This window comes from Gallus gallus, chromosome 1, assembly GCF_016699485.2.
Source record: "Gallus gallus isolate bGalGal1 chromosome 1, bGalGal1.mat.broiler.GRCg7b, whole genome shotgun sequence".
Classification (NCBI taxonomy): domain Eukaryota; kingdom Metazoa; phylum Chordata; class Aves; order Galliformes; family Phasianidae; genus Gallus; species Gallus gallus.
In genome coordinates this window covers 95,166,145-95,186,885 of record NC_052532.1, presented here as the reverse complement: position 1 = coordinate 95,186,885, position 20,741 = coordinate 95,166,145, and the positions used below count along the sequence as shown (strand labels likewise).

Sequence of the window (20,741 nt, the reverse complement as noted above, 5' to 3'; positions counted from 1 at the left end):
TACTCCAAAACAGTAATGGCATATTCTTCTTTCAGCTTGTAAAATTCTGACATGAAGCTGTGCACATGTCAAAGGAATTGCAGATTACATGCCTGAAATTCTGCTTTTTCTTGCAAATCTCATCCTAGGTGTATCCTCTGGTTTTATAAAGTACTTTATACAAATGAAATGTTCACTTCTACAAACTGAGCTTTTGTTAGAAAATTCCACGTATCATTACACTGTAAAAGCATTGGCTATTGTAGAGGCATGAGTCCATGACAGGACCCTCTTTTAAGTTGACTAAGTGTTAAGATTATTAAGAAATATATACCACAATAATTAAAATCAATGAGAACCAAATATATGAATTTATTTTTTTTCCATTTATTTAGTTGTTTCTATCTTTTTCATCTTGATCTTCCTATTAATTGTTTTGCCAATCAGTCATAATTAATGATTCCAGCTGGCACAGATTACAAGACCGTTCACATGGAATGAAGTGTTGTATCCTTTGGAAAGCATACAGATTTTCCAATGAAGCTATTCTCTTCTTTCTTTCACTTGCAGTTCAAAAATTTCCAGAGCAACATAATCTTTAATGACTTAATGTATAAGGAAGTTTCTTGCTAGAACTCTTTCAAGGTGCTACAATGCAAAGAACAAATCTGAATTGAGACATAATAACAGTGGAAAGCAGTTTCCAGCCTCCAGAAGAAAAATGCATTAAGCAGCAAAATGTAAGAAATAAAATATAATAAAAATAATTTAAAAAATCCTTTCCATATCCCAGTATATTCAGCTGCTTCCTCCATATTTGGATAAATGAAGTGACTAAGGCAACAAAAAATTTTGCTTGCAAGGACAGACTGAAATTTCTGGTAAAAGTCTCTCAAATGATGGATAGCAACAGTTCATTTGCAATGACAGTTAAAGCAACAGGGAAACATTCAATCTGAGATATGATAGGCCTAATGTGAACTTTCTAGGAAAACTTCTAGTAAAATCCCAGAATTTCCACAACTGAACTCCGAGAAATAGAAAGAACATGTATAATCAATGAGGGTAGAGGAAGTTATTTTTATGACTGAATTTTCCCAGAAGGATCAAAATCTAAGAGAGACACATGAACGAGTCAAAAGATACATCCACAAATATACAAAAACATGCATACAATTCCCCCCCCAAGTATATTCATAGGTTGAAGTCTTTGCATGATAAAAGGTCTCTGTCTAGAGGGGTATAAATTATATGGGCTAAAGTCCTTGGAAGCCACTGAAGTCAAAGAGAGTTTTACCTTCGATTCACTCTCTTCTCACTGGTGACAGGTGACAGGACAAGGGGAAATGGCTTTAAGTTGAACCAAGCTAAGTTTAGGTTGGATATCAGGAAAAACTTCTTTACTAAAAGGGTGGTTAAGCACTGGAATAGGTTCTCCAGGGAGGTGGTTGAATCACCATCCCTGATGGCATCTAAAAACCATTTGGATGTGGTGCTCAGGGACACGATTTAGCAGTGGGTTGTTAGATTTAGGGTAGAATGGGTAGGTCGTGGTTGGACTCACTGATCTTTAAGGTCTTTTCCAACCTGAGAAATTATATGATTCTATGATTCCCAGCCAGAATTTCACTCATAAAGGGCAAAAGGAAGAATTTCCACCAGTCACTCTAAGACATCTAAATCAGGCAGCTACATCTTCCCAACCCCACCTCTCATTTCTTATATTATCACTGAAGTTTCCACTAAAACTTTTCCTGAATTGAAGTTTCCTCTAAGAACATGACCCTTCTACTGTACAAAACGCATCTAAATAAGATGATGTATTTAGATGGTAGGTAAATCCTTATTGCCAACAGAAACAGCTTCAGAGAAGAGAAAATGTCGATTCATTCTTAAAAGGAGAGAAAAATACCAACTGATAAAATGGTCAAACAGGGCTTGATCACAATTTATTTCTGACCTTTTAATGTCTTCTGTTCTCAATGATTTTCTGTCATTTCTGCCTAGCTTGGACCTGGGCCCTGTCCCAGAGGTGTTTAGCTTTATGTTGCCACTTAACTTTCAACCTCTGTTTTTAGGACTGAAAGATAAGTAACTAATTGTCACTGTGATATCTGAGGGTTTATCAGCTCTTCAAATCTACCAGTCTGGAAGAACCCTTACACTTGAAAACTTTTCTGTACTCGTTCTATATGAAAGCTAGCTTTATATTACAACTGCTATGGCCTGCTGCTGTCAGCATCGTTACCTTACACCACAATGATGACTTGTCTGCTGTTTTGCTAGGTGACAACAACTTTAATTTTAAATGTATCACTTCTATCTTGAAGCAAACCAGAACAATGCTTCTTTAAATATCATCTAAATATGAAAACAAATTAACATACCTTTTTATTATGACCTTTCTCTTAAAGTGTTACTGGTTGCAATCTAAGGCAATATATTCAGATTCTATTTAAATATGCCCACCCAGCACACACAATATTAGTAGTGTATGGAAAATTTATTTACTAGTGTTTATGCCACAGAGTATTTTGTACTGCATCATCTTTCTTTTCATTTTTGCATACAACGTTTGAGTGTCAAACAAAGTGTTACAGAAAGGTAGAAAGAATTATTTGAAAAAAATAATTCTGCATTTTGCTATTAATTTTAAACAGGTATTTATAGAGAAGATTAAACACTTGAGAAAAATGACAGCTTGGGAGAAAAAAAAAGCTACAAGCCCATACAAGTCTACATATGTACAGAGATTGCATCACAATAACAAAATTCTTAAATATTATGCTCATATTTTATAAAAAGAAAAAAGATCACCATCCATCAAGTATGTTGCTTATCCAAAGCAGTTATTGCCCTTGAGTTACATTTTTAGACCTTATTGAAGAACAAGCGATACATTGTTAACGTTTAGATCAATAAACAATTATTGTTCTTTGTGAGATGCTGAAAGGGGATTTAGAGAGTTTACAGGTAAGAGGTATAATTTACTAGTGGCTGTCAAACAACTGCAATACATTCCTTCTCTATACCACCATCCCCTGCCATACACCCTTTTTTATTCCTGTGGGCCTCAGTAGAGACCTGGTCTGATAGGAGTCAGCTCTTGGCCTCATTGCGGGGCATACATACTCTCATTGCGGGCTCTCTCAGCTCCTTGCAATAGCAACCATGGCACCAGCAGAGATTTTGTATACTTCTTATCTGACACACCCCAACAGCTAATTCACCCCAACAGTAATTCACCATAATTACTGTTTCATCAACATGTAATGATTTTATTTTATTTTGCTTTTAAATAAAACAAGAAGAGTAATTGTCAAAGTATAAAAAATACTAGATAATAAAGAGGACTATTTCTCCCCTAAACTGTAAAAACAAAATACCTCCTCTTTCTTCAGGAGTCACATAATTAATATTGCCAGCCACAAGTGTTATGTCAGGAATGACCCGCCTGAAATATCTCTAAAACCATTATATTTCCTCAAACTCTGTGTCTATTTTTCTTATGCATACCACAAGATCCCACTTTTACAGTTGACCTCTTGAAATTGCACAAAAAACTTCTGAAGTGGGAAGTTTCAGCTTTCTCTAATAATAAGGATATTGATCAGCTCAGTTTACTAACACCAGTATAATGTTGTTTTGCTTTTCTCCTAGCTTTCTTGCTTGCTTAAAGAACATATTCTTCTTCTTCTAAAAAAAAAAAAAAAAGAAAAAGAAAAAGAAAGAAAAGAAAAGAAACCTTTTCCCTTCCTCTGCCTCGTTACTGTCTTTACAAGGCTTAGTTTAATCAACTGCATCAAGAATTAAGCTTAGATCCATAAGCATGGTAGAATCTATAAAACAGACCATAAATTGTTTCTGAAAGAGCTTAGTAATGGTAGTTTGCTAACACCAGTTACTACTAAATACTCTTCTGATTTTCAGAACTACAACAACTAAATCCCAGAAAACCTTAATAATGTGTCACCAAAAACAGTTACTGTGAAGTGAGTAGAATGGAAACTTAATTGATGTTCTCAGTAGGTCACTGGTGTAATTAAAATAGCAGCTAGCATTCTCAGACCAGATTCTACCTTCCCTTACTCTGATACATCTCTGTGAGGTCATGAAATTTGTACTCAGGTTCCTCAGAAACACTTCCTGGAATTAAATCAGTCTCGTAAATATGTAGCAATTTGCACTCCAGACACAATCTCAAAGTCTTATACAAACATCAAAAGTGCAGTTAATACTTAGTTAAAACTAATATTTTTTAGATAATGGAACAGATCAGAAAGAGACTTTGTAAAAGTTCTGGATAAGAACCCAGAAACTCTACCTCATCCAAACACAATCTCTAAACATGGAGTCCATAACAACATCACACATTGCAGCTAGCTGGGAGTTATCCATCTTCCTCCCATCCTAAACACACTAATGTGTTAATACTTGCACTTCATCTTATGATTAGATGTACTTTATATGCACTATGTATATATACACATATATGTACTGTGTATATATATATATACATATGTATGTTTGTGTGTGTAGCCCAGTACTCTTGTGTTTATTTCACTAGTAAGTGTGGACAATGTATCATATCAATACTTGCTGCCTTCCATAGAAGCCTACAAGAAACAGTAAAGAGTAACACATTCTTTGCTAAGCACACAAAAAAAATTAAGGTAGAAATTATCTCACTTTAATACATTTCCCACTACATGTATTTTAAAATGTCACAGATTAGCAGCTTCCTCCTCATCTCTTTATGACAGTCCCTCAACAGTCAATAAGAGTAATTTAAAAATAAACAAACTAGAAGATTAAAAAGGGAGGCAATTTTACACTGAGACTTTAGAATCCTTGGGTCATTTAAAAGATTCTAAACAAATAATAAGAACACAAACTAAACTCCTTAAATGATCATGTGGGTTACATGCAATCATGCGAGGTGACAAGTGAGAAAAAAGGAAAAGAAGAATTAGATCTGATAGCAATAATCTTGAGAGTTACTAATGCTATGCCAGAGTCTACTGGAAGAGCAGACTTTTTTTATTTTTTTATTTTTATTATTATTATTATTATTTATAACATTACTGTAGATTTGAAATCATTTTCTGATAACTGTGAGAGTTGAGTCATTCTTACTCCTCTGGTCAAGCCACACTTCAGATATCTCTATTAAAAGAAATGAAGAAATCACATATTCCCCTGTGCCAGAGTGACACGATAGATACGAGGTGTTGCTTCTAGTATTTGCTGGTTGCACAAGGGAAAAACACTGCATTCCCCTCCCCTTTTCTCCACTCTCCACAGTGGCTCTAGGGCCACTTCAACGACAGTATTGCTACTAATTTGGCAATGCTAATTCAGCTTTAGAGAGAGTGATTCTCCTCAGTGTTACCGCACATTTCCATGTAGCCCACTTAGCATAATTACATACACCACATACATCCTCACTGCTTGTTTGTGTCCTCCTCTTTTTGTCTTTTTTATCATGGAGGTTCTGTCAGTGTGAACTTGGGACTAGAGGCTGGAAGGGGAAGTCTCAGGACCACTGTTTGGTTGCTAAATCTTAGAATCACTTAGGTTGGAAAAGACCTCTAAGATCATCCAGTTCAATCATCAGTCCATCACCACCTCTCCCACTAACCATGCCCCTCAGTGCCACATCTACACAGTTCTTGAACACTCCCAGGAACAGTGACTCCACCACCTTCCTGTACATCCTGTTCCAACACCTCATCTTTCTTCCTGAGAAGAAATTTTTCTTAATATCCAACTCGAACCTCCCCTGGCAAAACTGAAAGCCATTACGTGTTGCCCTATCACTAGGCAGGTTTCCCACGCTAGTGTGACAGGGTTAGCACACCCCTGAGAGCATGCAAAATGCCTGATGGGAGTGATCAGAGAAAGCAGCTGTGACTACACAGGCACTACAGGTAGGGGTCAGTAGACCTGCAGAAGCACAACACATGCACAGTCTGCACCTCTGAGCTCACTCTCATCCATTTTCTGCTTTGAGCTTTCAGCAGCTCTGATGCTTCATTTTCTTGCCAGTGCCTCACACTACCTCTAGGCTCCAGACATAGCTGCACATACCTTGTCCCCACCCTTCTTGCATCAACCAAGGGTAAGTCCTTCCCTAACAAGAAGGAACTACAAAAGAAGAAAACAAAGAGCAGCAGCTGATATTTATTAATTCACACTTCAATTAGCTCAGACCACTTTATCACCATTCCAATGCATGCCTCTTCCACCTCAGTGAAGAATCAGAGGCATTCCAGGAATATCCTTCTGGTGGTTTCCAATATCAGGAGTAAGGATAAAAGAAAGCACCTTCCTTGCGAAGCACTGAAAATACACGCATTTTGTATTTCTGTAGAAATGTAGAAAATCACTATAGTTTGATATCTTCAACTTCACATAGAAATAATTCTTACCTACTTGATCTGCAAAAGTCAGCTCAGATTAACTTGATTAATAAATCAAGTTAATGATAAATAATTAGTAATAATAATAATTGATAAATCATCCAGGCCAGGCTGGATATGGCTCTGGGTAGCCTGGTCTAGCCGTTGGCAACCCTGCACATAGCAGGGGGGGTTGATACTAGATGATCATTGTATTCCTTTTCAACCCAGGCCATTCTATGATTCCATGATAAACTAACACTCTAGCATTAATGCCTTTGACATATTACCATGGAATTTTGAGACACTCTGAAATATGAAAATAACACGTTATTAATCCGTGAATGATTGCCGAGAAGCAGGTTCAGCTCTGTATACCACCACATAGGATCTGTTTCTCAAGTCACAGATAAATTGTTTCCAAATCCTGCATATTCTGCATGCACTTGTCAGTAGGTCTCACAGAACATATACCTCACACTTCTTAAGTTTACTGTCATTGTAACAGCAGAATAGCCACAGGGACTGAATGAGGATGGCTTATATTTGGTAGAACATTCTTTTGGCACGTACTAATTAAATAGTTTTCCACCTTATAAACCTGGAAAATTATTTTAGATGTCCACAGTTTTGCCCTGCACTTAAATTTATTTTGAAAAAAAAAATCTCACTACATAGTTATAATTTCATGAGTTCATCAGACAGTAGGATGTTCATGTTCCGGAGATCCAGAAGTCCTGAAATTAACACAGTACACTTTGCTGTTCTTCATACTATTAGAATAACTTCGAACACACAACTTGAAGGATAACATCTAGTCTTGGAAAGATTAAGGCTACCTTTTCAGATTTTAGTCAGCATTTCACATACATATGTGTGCATCAGAATGGGTTTGGAAACATGTCTCTGCATATTGCAGATGATTCTTGGGAACACTAACACAGCCATTTATTGCTGTAATTGTTCTCAAGTATTTGGTTCCATCAGCTGGCAGAGAATCAAGCCATATTTCCTTTCTACATCATTTTTATTCTGGTTCCTTTCTTTCCCATTTGTTCATAGAATAAACGGGATGGGAGCAAACACATGCGGGTGCGTGTCCAACAGTTTTTGTAATGGATAACACAGAGAATCTTAAACATTTTATGTGCATCAAATATATCTTGACACACTACAGCACAGATTGCTTAATAAAAGGGAAATCAGCAACTTCAGAATGTTTCACTAGTGTAAAAAGTATCTAAGACTTTTAAATGGTAATCTTTGTGTTTTGGCATGAATGATTTTTAGACGTATATTTTCCATCCTTTCCTTTTTTCCCTTTTAAACAAGCTTAGGAAAGCTTGACTGCTTTATAATACGTTCTTCACTGTATGCACAGCTGAAGATAACATTTTCTGCTATCTAAACAGAATTCTTTTAGCACTGACAGCTTATTTCCATTGTTAGAAAAATCAACTTTTTCAAAACCACAATCTGAATTTATGATCGTTTTGATTGCTATGTCTTTTCTTTTAATATTAAACTCTTGAACTACTAAAAAGAAATAAAATATTTTGTGCACATTGTTTTAACATGCAACACTTACAGTGAGTTTCTAAATTAGCTTATTTTCTGACTTTGAATGGAATCTCTTCTTGGGCTCCCTTTGCCTGTGATGGCAAGTCAGTAGAGGGCACTGAAGAGAGGCAGAGTAAAACACCAGCTCTGCTGAAATCACTGCCAGTACTTCCACCAACTTTAATAAGGATATGGATTAATATCACCCTAAATAGCTGCCAGAGGTGCCCTTCTTCCATTCACAGGTAAGAGTAGGGCCATGAACTGTCCTGAAAAGTATCTGTTTCTAATTAGAGTTATAAGTTACTATTGAAGGTTTCAAGAAACTGGCTGGAGAAGTCTGTGGCCTGCTACTTGTTTTTTTCATCTTTGTTTCACTGTCTTCTTTCCACATTAGAGAACTCTTCGTAACAAAAGCCTGACACCATTACAGTCACTAAGAGGTTTGTGACATTTCCTTTTTGTGATGGATGGAGTTAGAAAAGCTTCAAGGTCATTTTCAGCACAAAGCTGATGTTTTCTCTCTTATTGTTAGCAGGGATGATAATAAGTTGTGAAAGTGAAATGTCTGCGATAATCTGCTGCAAAACAAAATATCTTGTGTATATTTCTTGGCAGAAAGATATCACAAATATAATACACATTGCTAAATTCATATAAGACCTAGTTCTGCTGTTTACATTCTGATTAACACTAGTAATTTGATGTTAACAGAAGCAGGAGTTCTAATAGAAGTGCTTTAATTATACTTGTGACACCCGGGTCATTCACATGCTTTACTGTCTCATTTTAAAAGGTAAAACAATAAATTTTATTGCGATCATGCAAACACCTACTATTTACAGTAATTCTTACATCCTAAGAAATAATGATTTTTCCTGACTCTTCAAATTCTGCCTTTTTGACTGTCATTGGTTTTATGTTATATGTATAATTGTGCATTCACATCAGCTGCACTACCACGATCATCCTTCATGGAACAGTGGAAACACACTTCTCTGACCTCCAATTTAAAGAAATGGTGCATTTTTCCTTGTGAACCAAGATTAGGCAAAATGATAAGTGAAGAGCATCAAGATGTCTATCTAGTGAGAAAAATACCAAAATAAGTCTGAGTTCCCAAGGCTTTTCCATAACCTCATTGCACTTGCACTTGATTTAGGACTTTAAAAGAAGGAAAAACTGTTGCTATTAAGAAGTACTTTTTTTTTCTCTTTAAAAGTATAGGTAGGAATTCAGTTTTCCCCTTTCTTAGAGATCAGTGGCAGCCTCTCAGACTAGATTTATTCACTTATCCATTGGAAGAACTTTTCTGAATGGTAGAAATCTAAATCAAGTGATATGTCCTGTGATGACAAATGCAAATGTAATGACAGCCCACAAGTAAGGTACTCAACAGCTTTTTCTACAGATGAATAGAAGTTCCATTTTGCCCAGTCTTTAGGTATCTGTATCTGAACTATACATTTGTAATATCTTCAAAGGCAGTGGTGAGAATGAGGGATGCAATTGACCTTGACTGAGAGTAGAAATCTAAAATAAATCAGACTAATCACAGTCTGCTTCTCTCTAGCATCCAAGTAGGCAATCAAGACAGCTTTCTAACAGAATTAACTAATATATTTCAAGCAACTGAGAAAAAAGTCATTTCACTAAACCCTGGGAGTACAGCAATTACAGCTTTTCTAAACTTCTCAAACCTAGGCATCTAAATCTCTCCCATACAATACTGCCAGCCCACCAGAAAATGGGGATTGTTGACATCAACGTAGGTACATAGTCTGAGTTCTTCCCAACAGGATTCAGGCAAAGTGCATTGAGTGAAAAATTGAATGTCTGCTGCAAAACACTGAATTCTTTGTTGCTCAAAGGTTCATGAGTAATCCTAATTGGCCATAATTTTTTTGAACAGCTACAGGCAATGCTAGGGATTAGGGCAGCAGAGGTTGAAAGAGAAAGCTCAGGCTGCTGGCTGGATCTGGCACGAAATCTCACCAGGAAGAGACAACATATTTGGCAAGTGGAGAGCAGAGCTCTGAAAAGCTTGCAGCAAGGTGCATGCTTGTGTGGTGGGCGCTAGGCATGACACACGTATCCATTTCATGCTGTACTTTGTGAATCAGTTTGGATTTCTAACTGAAACTAAGTTCTCCAACAGTGATATTTTAACTACAATTTCTTTCCATGCAGTAGTCTTGACTTCACTTTGACAAAAGAAAAGGAAAAAAAAAGAAAAAAAATTAAAAGTATTTATCCTCTTCTTTGTGTCTTCAAAATGTTTTGGTTACATTACAAGAAGTCATCTTATTAGAAAAAAATAGTCACCTCTTGGGCAACTCTACACTGAACACAGAAGTTCATCTTCCCAGTATCACAAATTAATGAATATGTATACTAAAGTTGCTCCTCTGCTTTCCACAGGAGAGCTAACTAAAGCGAGGAGATTGATAAATGCTTTGAACATTTAATGGCCTAATGAGTGAAAAATTACCTTAAGTTTGAAGATGCAAACTATGGCTGGCAGTCGAGGTCTGCTGGAAGAGGAAACCTGACCAGTGCTAAAGACAGCATATATTTAGACCCTGAGGTGAGAGCTTCTGTTAGAAGAAGGGATTACTTTCCCCTTGAAGGACAAAGCACTTTTTTTTTAAAAAAAAAAAAAAACCTTGCACACTAACATAAATTCAGAACAACATACGCAATTTAGAAACCTAAATCCCCATCAAAACATAACACTTCACTGTCCATACTACTGAGGAGACAATGGGAGAACAAACAGCATCTGACAGATACTTAGTCACTTTGCTTAATGTGTAAAGTCCAGCAATCAGAGAGTACAGCAATAGTGATGATGAAAGTGGAAAGGGTTAGGAGAGGGAAAGCAAGTGCCAGTAGTGAAAAGCGTTAGAAACTAGATTAATCTTAAAAAAGAATAACAATGCACTTTGACCTCCACTGAAGATTAAATATCTTCAAAAGTCATAAGTTCTCCTCCAGAGACCATTTTAATAAGGAAGGTGTTGTGTAAATGCTAAAGGAAAACCAAAATAGCCTCCCAAGTACACTTCATAAATTTGTTCTAAAGAAAACTTCAGAACTGAAATACTTTAAAACTTGAACAACACTTATTCTCTTGCAGTTAAAAAAAATAATAAAAATTAAGAACTTTTTGTTCCCCCCAGAGTGGATTTATCCCAAAACTACAATTTAAGTTCACTCTATTCCTTAAGATGTACAAAAGGCTAGAGACAAAACAATCTTTACTCAGAAAGCTTTTATACTTCCACCTAACTCCTAATCCAATATTCAGGAAGAACTATCAAGTTCCAGGCAATTATATTTAAAAGATACACAATATTAATTGCAAAGAAAAGAATAGGCAAGAGAACTGTTCTCTTCAGGGTACTGCACTGATCTGAAAGCAGAATGTCACTACTACATTTCTGAAATGCACTAGAATTGGGCAGGGCATCCAGTAAGTTGCTTTTTTTCTTATTGCTGGAGTCTGCATTACAGATGTAGATTTATGTCCTCATCAACAATTAACATCTAACATTGAAAGCTTCCAGTAGAGATGACTTTTAATTGACAGCTGAATTTTTGGCCAACATTTGTTTTTTAGTCTACCTATTCTTCAGTAAACATTCAAATTTCCTAATTGGAACACATACACGCAACCTAAATTTCAAATTTTCAGTGTGTACATGAAATATCTTTACTCCACAGCATGCCTGCAGCACATCTAAGGAATAGTTGTCTTCTCTAACTCATATCCTCCTTGTCGAGTACCAGTACTGGCAGTGCCCTTGGGCTGCCTTCCACCTGGCAGCCAATGGGGACACTCCCAGCTCAGGGTGGTCAGTTGGGTGCCCTGACTATGTCCCTCTGGATCATTCCCTTCTGAGGCATTGAGCACCAGCTGGCAAACTTTGCACTCTTTCAGGGCTTAATCATTCCAGACTCCTAATCCCTTCTGTGCTTGGCAGACTACATAGGAAATAAATGTTATTGCTTCACGTAATGCTGAGCTGATCAGACAAGAGGCAAGGATCTGTCTTGCAAGAGAGGGTACATTCAAGACCAAGGGGACTGCTCCCTGGTCCTGGCCATGGTGGGGACAGGATGCCAGCTCCAGGGTTGAGTGGCTCAGCCAGTGAATGCTGAAGTGGATGCAGCAGGGATAGGAGCAGGAGAGTACGAATTGAGCATGGTTTGCTTCTCTCTCCTTCCTCACAAGGGGGAGAAGATTTCTAGCAAGAAGATTGATCTAGGTCTTGTATTATTGGTTCTAATTTGAGTATTGTCTTCACCTGATATTTTGTAACATGGACAGGACCAACAAGATGCAGTGTTTGCATAAGAGATTCCTCTTCTATGTAAAATTATATTATTCCTACTGCTAATTGTGAAGTCACAGTAAACAGTGTAAACTGCCCTTCAATATCAAGTTTTCCTTCTACAGGTTTTATTTCAATATTATTGCGCTGCAGTTTCATTAGTATAATTCTTTTAATAATGGATACATGGTTGTCACAATAATTTAAGCCTGTATTAAACACACAAGAGGCCCACTGACATCAAAAGCAAAAGAGATGTTTAGTTTCAAGATATAAATTCAAAAACATAAAAACAGTATACTATAAAAAATAAGATGTTTTCAAGAAGAGATTCCTGTTTGTTTGGTTGTTTTTTTTTTTTTGCTATACTCACAAAAAGAATGAAATTTTTGCTTTACAGTGTGAAGACATCACAATATCTGCAATAAATCGTTACAAATTCTGCAGCCTTTGGAATACTTAATTATATTTTTTTCCAGTTTTTCAAGGCAAAAGCATTCCTGTAACAGTGTCAGCTATGAGATATTTTATGAAGAAATGTGATATGGCAAAAGTGACATAGCTGCTGGGGATTATGGCACAGCAAGGAGTGTCCTATTTGACTCAGCTGCTTTTAATCAGAAATAAGTTCGTCTGACATGACCATGAAATCATAAGCTGTATGGGGATTAAAAAAAAAAATTAGTTTCTTATTTAGGGGAACAGTCTGAATATTTCCCAGAGGTATATTTCTTATTCAGGAGACAGCTATAAAGCATCCAATCCTAGCAACTTCCAGACAGTAGATTCTAGTTATTTTTATCTTCCCCTTTATTCTGTTTGTGTGTTTTTGGTTTTTTTTTCTAAATAATGCTCTATATAAATGCTGCTGCTTCTTATCATGAAGATGATAGGTATTTTAAAAACAAACAGAAAACACACATCTTACAGATTTAGTTAAAATATTCAAAGCTAAGTATTAAAGACAGTTCAGTGAATAGCACTAAAACAGAGAGAAAAAATTGTAAATCACTTCCAAAGATAACTTATTTCTTTTCTTTTTTTCATTTTCTGAATTCTTCAACTGCTGGGAAGAATTCAGAAAATATGAATAGACTTGAAGCACGTCCATTTACAACTAGCTTCTCATTCTTAGAATTAAACATGAAGCTCATGGAAATAAAATCCATATTTACTCCATGACAGTACATCACAAAAGTATAAACTGATTTTAAAAGTCCATATTTCCACATAAGTAACAAATATATCAGGTTTTCCTGACCACACAGTATATCAGTAAGCACAACACCAAAAGAAAGAGAAAGAAGTCTGCCATGGTAGTTGTAGGTCATGCAAGTGTAGAGCCTGATGGATGTGAAATACTCTCTTTGCAATGACCCTTCTTTAGACTTACTGCCTCTATGACTGATGTGAGTAGCTGTATTCTGTCCTAAGATAAATGACTGTCAGTGATAAGATGGAATAAATAGACAATCAGCTACCTGATTGAAATTCTTTCTGCTCCCCCCCCCCAACTTCTTGGTACTGTTTAATCACTGATTGATTGACTGGTTGACTGTATGATTCAAAAGCGGGGTCAGTCTCTGTCTTTGCTTTGGGTAATCTTCCTGACAAGAGGGGCTCAGCCATAGCTGGAGGTATCTGAGTTCTTCTGACCTGTATTAAGATTTGAGAGTCCTGTATTCCTGATTCTCATCATAATGAGCTAGCTAGATACAAACAATGCTCGTGTTCTATACAGATGGATACACTCCACCCTCATTATAAAACTATTTTCAAAAGCCAAGGATATTGAATGTTATAACAGTAATGTCAGCTCTCATGATTTAATCATGAGGCACATGAGTTTTCCGTTTAAATTTGATGTTCTCATGATCTCAATATTTTTCATGCAAATCTTGTTATTTCTGCATCCTTTCACACTGTAGCTTAAATTGCTTGTCAATTGCATTGCTCTCCTTGAGCGTGGTGCTTCTGAGATTCACCAGTATGATTTTACACATCTATTTATAACTATTACTTTAGTGTTTTATCTCTTAAAGAAGACGTTATACATCATCCAGAATCTCTTAACTGAGCCAGATGAGTTGGAAGCAGTATTTCTTTCATTTGGGGGAAGATGGATACAGAAACAGCTTAATTATCAATATTTAAATGAGCCCAACATAAGGCTGCTCAGAAGAACTGACGAGAGCAAAAGGGCACCAGACCCAACAGAAGAGAAACACAACTTACAGGAAGTTAATTGCAGTGCTGTTTCAAATATGCCTTATAAGAAGGAGAGGAAAAAGCATTTTCCTATTTAGTTCATCTCAAAGCAGGAGTGCCTCTGGGGTTTAAATCAGTTATGGCTCCTCTGGACAACTCTTACTTTTGGAAATTTGCTCCCCATCCCACCCATCTCATGATCAGTTAGACTTCAGTGCCTTAATGCCAAAATGCCAAAGTATTTTCTGTGAAACTAAGACTACAGCCTATATATCTAAGTCTTGGCAGCTATTTTATTTTTCAAAGCAAGAGTTTATTAAGGGTCTGTAAGGATTTATGTTCAGGTTGAGCTTAGCTGAAAAGGAAGACAATCAAGATGGTTTTCACTCTCATAACATAAGAAAACAAGGTATGTGTGATTTTGACATCTCTCTGCCTATTTGTCAGTCCTTAAAATAATAACAAAAGAAAATCCTATCAGTCCATATCAGCCAAACGGGCAGAAGACTAGAAATTTCCCGTGTTCTGCAGATCAGAAATGTAAATTAGGACACAAGGCTGCCGTATCCACTCAATGCTCAGCTGCTCTGTTTGGTCTGCCGAATGCCACTCAGCAAATATGCAGCTCAGCACCATCTGCAACACATGCCGCTTTTTGCCCAGCCTGTGGTTAGAGAACACAGAAGGGAGCACAAGATATTCCAGGGATTTAGGGATGCAAAAGTCAGGGATTAGAGAGAGAACAGTACAGGAGACACAGGTGGGGGCTGAGATTACAGTTGTCAGAGATAGCACATAAAACATGAATCCCCCCCCAAAAAAAATAAAATAAAAATAAAAAATCTTTGGTTTCACTATTCATAGAATAAATTATTCTAAAATAGCAGCAAACCCTACTTTGCCTAGTATGTCAGCCTGAGAGGTTTCCACATCCTTTACTGTCATGTCATAACAATCTTCCCTATTACTTCTGGATAGCAGTGCATTGTTTTTATTGATGCCTACATGGAGAAATAAGTTTTTTAAAAAAATAAATGAAGTCCAAGCTCAATTTTCCATCAGGGAAGCATTAAGAATATACAAACACTGGCTGCATACTTTTTCATTGTTTTAAAGGAGAATTATACACTTGTGCAACCGGTACACTTCTAAGTAAATTACCGTACAAAACACATCAGCACAATTATAAATTAACAAAAATGCTTACTAAAAGAGAAACAGAAGTTTTAAATACATATATGCACACATCCCTACAATGCTCTTTCACAAAGCAAACATTTTTTCATTAAAAGCCCTCTATATGAATAAAACCATTGATGAAAAAGAGGGCAGAGGAGAAATAAAAAAGCCATAAAATTGCTGAGCAGCAACAAGAGATAAAATGACTTAATTTATATACGGGCCAGAATAATTATTTCGTAGACTCCTTTTAGGTTTGTCTAAGCACATCCTTTGTGCAGGTACAGCAAAAGAACAGCAGAACACTAAATCAAAGCACACACCACTAACCCTGTTGTGGGGTGCTGGTGTAAGTCTGATTAGGTTTGTCCCACCGCATAAGCCTAGTAAAATTGATCTGTCATCCACATGGACTTTTCTATTACGCTTCCCTGCTCAAGTCCATCTGGAAAAATCCATGCCTTTCATTGCAGTTTTGGAAATAAGGTAAGTTAGGAAATATAAAGCAGACAGATCTGTTCAGTTTGATTCAGATTTTGAATTATTCACATTAAAACTATACATTTGAAATAAAGGCAACAATAGTTCCTTCCCCATGCCCAAAGGGCTGATAGCAAGCAAGCTGGATCAGGGCTTGTAGATATACAGACAAAAGTGATTTCTGTTGCGCTGACAGGTGTGTGCATGCATGGGGGGAGCAGTTTCGGTTTGGGACAAATTTCTACCAGAAAAAGGAAAGATTTAAAGGAAAATAGTAGAAAGAAGCCAATGAACAACCTAAAGTCTTGTAAGGACGAGACTCTTTGCTCCTGCCATCAGTGGAACTAAACTGGAGTAAAAAGGGTGACGGGCCTCATTTCTTCCACCCATATGGCAGGTCCCCTCCTCAACACCAGAAGTGGCAGAAACACATTTGCTTGCACAAATGGCACCTTTCTCAAGGTGGCAAGACAGCTAGTGTAACCCCTCAGAAGCAGACTTCTCCCCAGCCTCCTCTGGAAGAGAAAGGGAGGCAAACACAGAGCTGCCCTCATCATCCAGGAAAGAAATAGGACAACAGCAGGGCAACGTAGCGTGACAGAAGAGGGGGAGTCTGCTCAGCGAGGTGGGACAATGGCTTGTAGAAATCTGTCAGAAATATCATAAGGAAAAGTATAGAGTTATTATCATTTGTATAGCCCCTAGAATCCTCCGGTGGCAGAACATTTTCAATGATTGGTTCTGTTTGGTGGAATCAATTATCTCCTGATAGATTCTCCTTCCAAGTTTAAGATTGCATTTAAAACTCATCTGCTTTCTGAATTCTAATTGGGTATGTTTTGAACTGTAGATTTCTGGATGAATATTTTGTTTATGAATTTCTTTATATTTCAAAGTGGTTGCCAAAGCCATTTATGTGTCTGCACAGCATAAACTGTTCTACATGTAGTATACAATTTAACTTGGAGATCTGATTTATTAAGAATGGTTTGATATGCTATCAAAGGGAGAAACAAAAAGACAAAGCTGAGAAAAATGAAGCTCAGTAATGTTTATGTATTTTTAAAATCACACTTGTGCCTTGGAAGCTTGATTTATTATTTCAATAGAAGTTCAGACATGCTAGAAACAGTATGATTGTTAATTTTACTCCAGGCAAAGTGAAATTGGGAAAAAAAAGAGCAATAAGGGACAGAATTGCCCTTTTTAGCAGTTCACTGTTGAATCAAGCAGCCTTCTATGTAACTGATACTATACGTGCATAACACAATTCATTCTGAAGAATTCTTAAATGCGTCATAAAATATGAATAAATCCCAAATGACATACTAATGCTTTCTTTACTTAAGCAAATCACTTTGAAAGTTAGTGGCCATTTGTCCAGTTAATTAGGAAAAAACAGCAAAATCAGGACCTAATTCTAGATGAGGAATAAGGTCGGGCCCATCTGTGCACGCATGTGGCTGATGGGAGATGCTGCCCTCAACAGCACTTGCCCTCACTGCAGAGCTTGAGGTGCATGTGGTATGCATGGACCATGCTTCCCTCAACTTTAGACAGTACAGCAGCTGATCACCTTTCTCAGCCCTGTGCCGTGCTCTTGTCACTTCCAGCTCTGCCGCCCCCCCCACCCCCCCAGAAAGCAGCAGAAAGAGAATTTGTATAAGTCTCTTTCTAAAGACCACTAAGAACTAGTGTAGATACAAGCTGAAGCATTCAGGCAGTCTGTAGGTATCCAGGGAGTATGTTATGTGGCACACTCACTCATAACTGGTATGCATGCATTTATTTTACAGCTGCTATTTCTGTACAAGGACATAGGTACTTTCCAGATAAGGTAGAGGGGAAAGATTAATACGAAGCCAGAATGTAAGCTTAGGAGTTGCAGTTGCTGTTTGAGGACACTGTTGTCCTTAAATTTTTCAGTTTTGTTAAAGAAATTGTCTCTTTCCCCATTCATCAGAATTTGTAATTGGGAAGCCTTTAACTAACTAATTTCAAAAAGACCCATGTTAGTTTCTGTATGGGAACCGTTGAGTCACAGCCTGAACCACTAACTGATCACCTCGGAAAAGGACCAGGTCAGCCCTAGGAGCACCGGTAAAGGCAATTCAGCTGTGTGACCAGAAAGGGTGGAACCTGGCTGCACCTCTCAGACTCCACTCAAAGGCTGACTGCTACTAGGGGAGGCTCTCCGGTTAGAGATCCCTCCCTTGTGGAGTTTTTTCCTGCAAGTCTAGATGTAGGGAGACAGGTGAGCATTCCTTCCCTGTTTGTCCCTTTTGCCATTTCACTCTTGTATCACCTTTCCACTACACTAAACTTCTGCATGACTACCAGCATTGGTACAAACTCTGCTTGCAGGGCGTAACGATGGTAAGCACAAGACAGAAGAGCAGCAAGATCCCAGGCTGCAGCAAGTGAGGATCTGCTCAGATATGACAACAGTGGGCAAATAAATAAGAGAAGGAAACAGCTCACCTTCAGAAAGACTTCAAGGTCCTCAGGTAAGTAGGGATCTCTAGATAAGATACTTTCACCTCCACTGCCAACCCTTAAATGAGGTCTGAGAAGGTGTAGATCCTGGCTCCACTCCCTTCAAATCACTTAGCTTCATTGCTTGCACCTGAGCTTCCCTGGGTTGGCCCTGCCTTCCTACCAGGTGCTCAATCATTGGTTCAAGCCACGACTCAGTATTTTCACTTCACAGGTTTTGCTTTCACTTTTGTAAGAAAGCCCCACTCTACCTGAGGAATGCAATCTGCATTAAGGCTACTTGGTCAACCTCAACCCCACACAAGCTGAATTGCTGAAACAGTTATGTGTAGATGATTTGCCCAGTGCCATGTAAACAACAGGAGCAAGTAGTGTCTGTATTTCAGCAGGCCTATGCTCCACCTTCATGTGGCTCTCAGGCATTACTACAACACACACATGCAGGTAGGAGTGCAGTCAGCGCATACATAACATTTCAAAAAGAAAAATTTCTGTTGCTTTGATTTAAAAATTTCTGTAGTCGGACTAAAGTACTTAGGAACCATCTTCATCTACAAACTTTTTTTTTGTTGTTAAAAAACATTTCACCATGTAAGTTTTTAGCTGTGGGTAGCAGCTTTGCGGGGGGGGAAAAAAAAGCAAATAGAAAAAAAGAGAAGTCAGATCTGAAGCAAATGATTTTTCACAACATCTCTTTGATAATATGCTATTTTTCTAATACTTTCACTTAAATGTCATTCCATGGTCCATAGGCTTAGGAGATACCTTATGGGACAAGATTTTGTTCTTAATGTGGGATTTAAATAAGAAGATATGTTACCACAATATCCAGTTCCCATAAATAAACTACACTTAGCAGAACTTGTAGAGACCAACGGAAGTTCTACCTCTGAGAATCAAGCTAATATTACAGAAAATGCCAAGGACTTATTTTCAGCAGCAGTTTCAGACTGAGAGCATCTCTGAAAAACACATGGCTTTAGGAACTCTGGAAAACCCTGTATTTCTATAAACTGAGCTGTTGCACTTTGATAATTAGTGTGTGGATTTCTCAAGAATATTTCCCATTTTGAATCTTCATTTACTCTTATTTTCTTATCTATAGTTAATTATATGCTATGCCCAATATAAAATATTTAATCTCAAAGTAACAAACAACATTGATGACACTTTTGTTAGCAAACATCTGGTGAAAATAAAAATGTCAATTCTTTTCAAGCAGCAGAACACCAATAATGTCTGAGTCAGAATTTTCATTTTAAATAAGTGTATTAAAAAAAAAAAAATCCATGTTGAAACAATACAAAAAAAGTCAGAAAATGTTCCTGCATCATTCAGCATCATCCCTGCTACCTGATGTGTCCAGCCCATCAGCTCTTAAGACAAAAAAACCTTAACACTCACTAACTCCCCTTCAGCATTCAGGACCAAATTGCACCAGAAAGGTCTGACAGCTTGCCAATTAAAAGACACTCTGGCACATCTTGAGATGAAAATCTTCCATGCGTCTTCACTAAGGGATTTATTATTTCCCAGCCCCTTCCTCTATAGCATAATGATAATAAAAGCTTCTGAGACTCACGGATCTTTCCTAAGATAACATAACGCATAGAAAACAATATCTATTTCTTCACACTAAAAAAAAAAAAACTCAAAGATTTTACAGAAGACGAGGGAAAAGGAGCTAATGCTAGACAAAGAAAACAATTGTTCTTGATTAAAAAACAAAAACATAAAAAACCTGAATTTGAGCACATTACATTTCAGGCTTGAAAAAATACAGACAACTGCTGAGACAATGAGCCTCTAAGGTGCTTCATTACTGGCACTTAAAGATACTTCCAAGAAGCACATGGACTTGAGTAAAAAGTGTCATCAGACAATGCCAGAGAGAGTGGACGGTATTGAAGATAAGAACATTACACATTCAACAGCCTCTTTAAAGCTAGAATCTGCATTATAAGCAAACCATTTATGACTTAAGTATCCTAAAGTACACTGTTATTAGTGCTAGAGATCTTCTTTAGGTCACTCAGTACTCAAAAAGTATGACTCCTCTCAGAAAAACATGGCTTCTGTTTTTTAATTATCATAATATTGT

The 20,741-nt window shown here is 37.3% G+C and overlaps 1 long non-coding RNA gene across 2 annotated transcripts in view; it reads right to left on the bottom strand.

Moving 5' to 3' along the window:
* Positions 1 to 20,741, bottom strand: part of LOC112530509 — a 106,705-nt gene that overhangs the window by 74,309 nt on the left and 11,655 nt on the right. The window contains exon 1 of one of the 2 annotated variants that reach the window (XR_005842046.2): positions 18,626 to 18,676. The exons of the other annotated variant lie outside the window; for it this stretch is intronic. This is a non-coding gene — a long non-coding RNA (uncharacterized LOC112530509). Of the gene's footprint in view, positions 1 to 18,625; positions 18,677 to 20,741 lie in introns of those variants that run through there. 2 annotated transcript variants of the gene reach the window in all.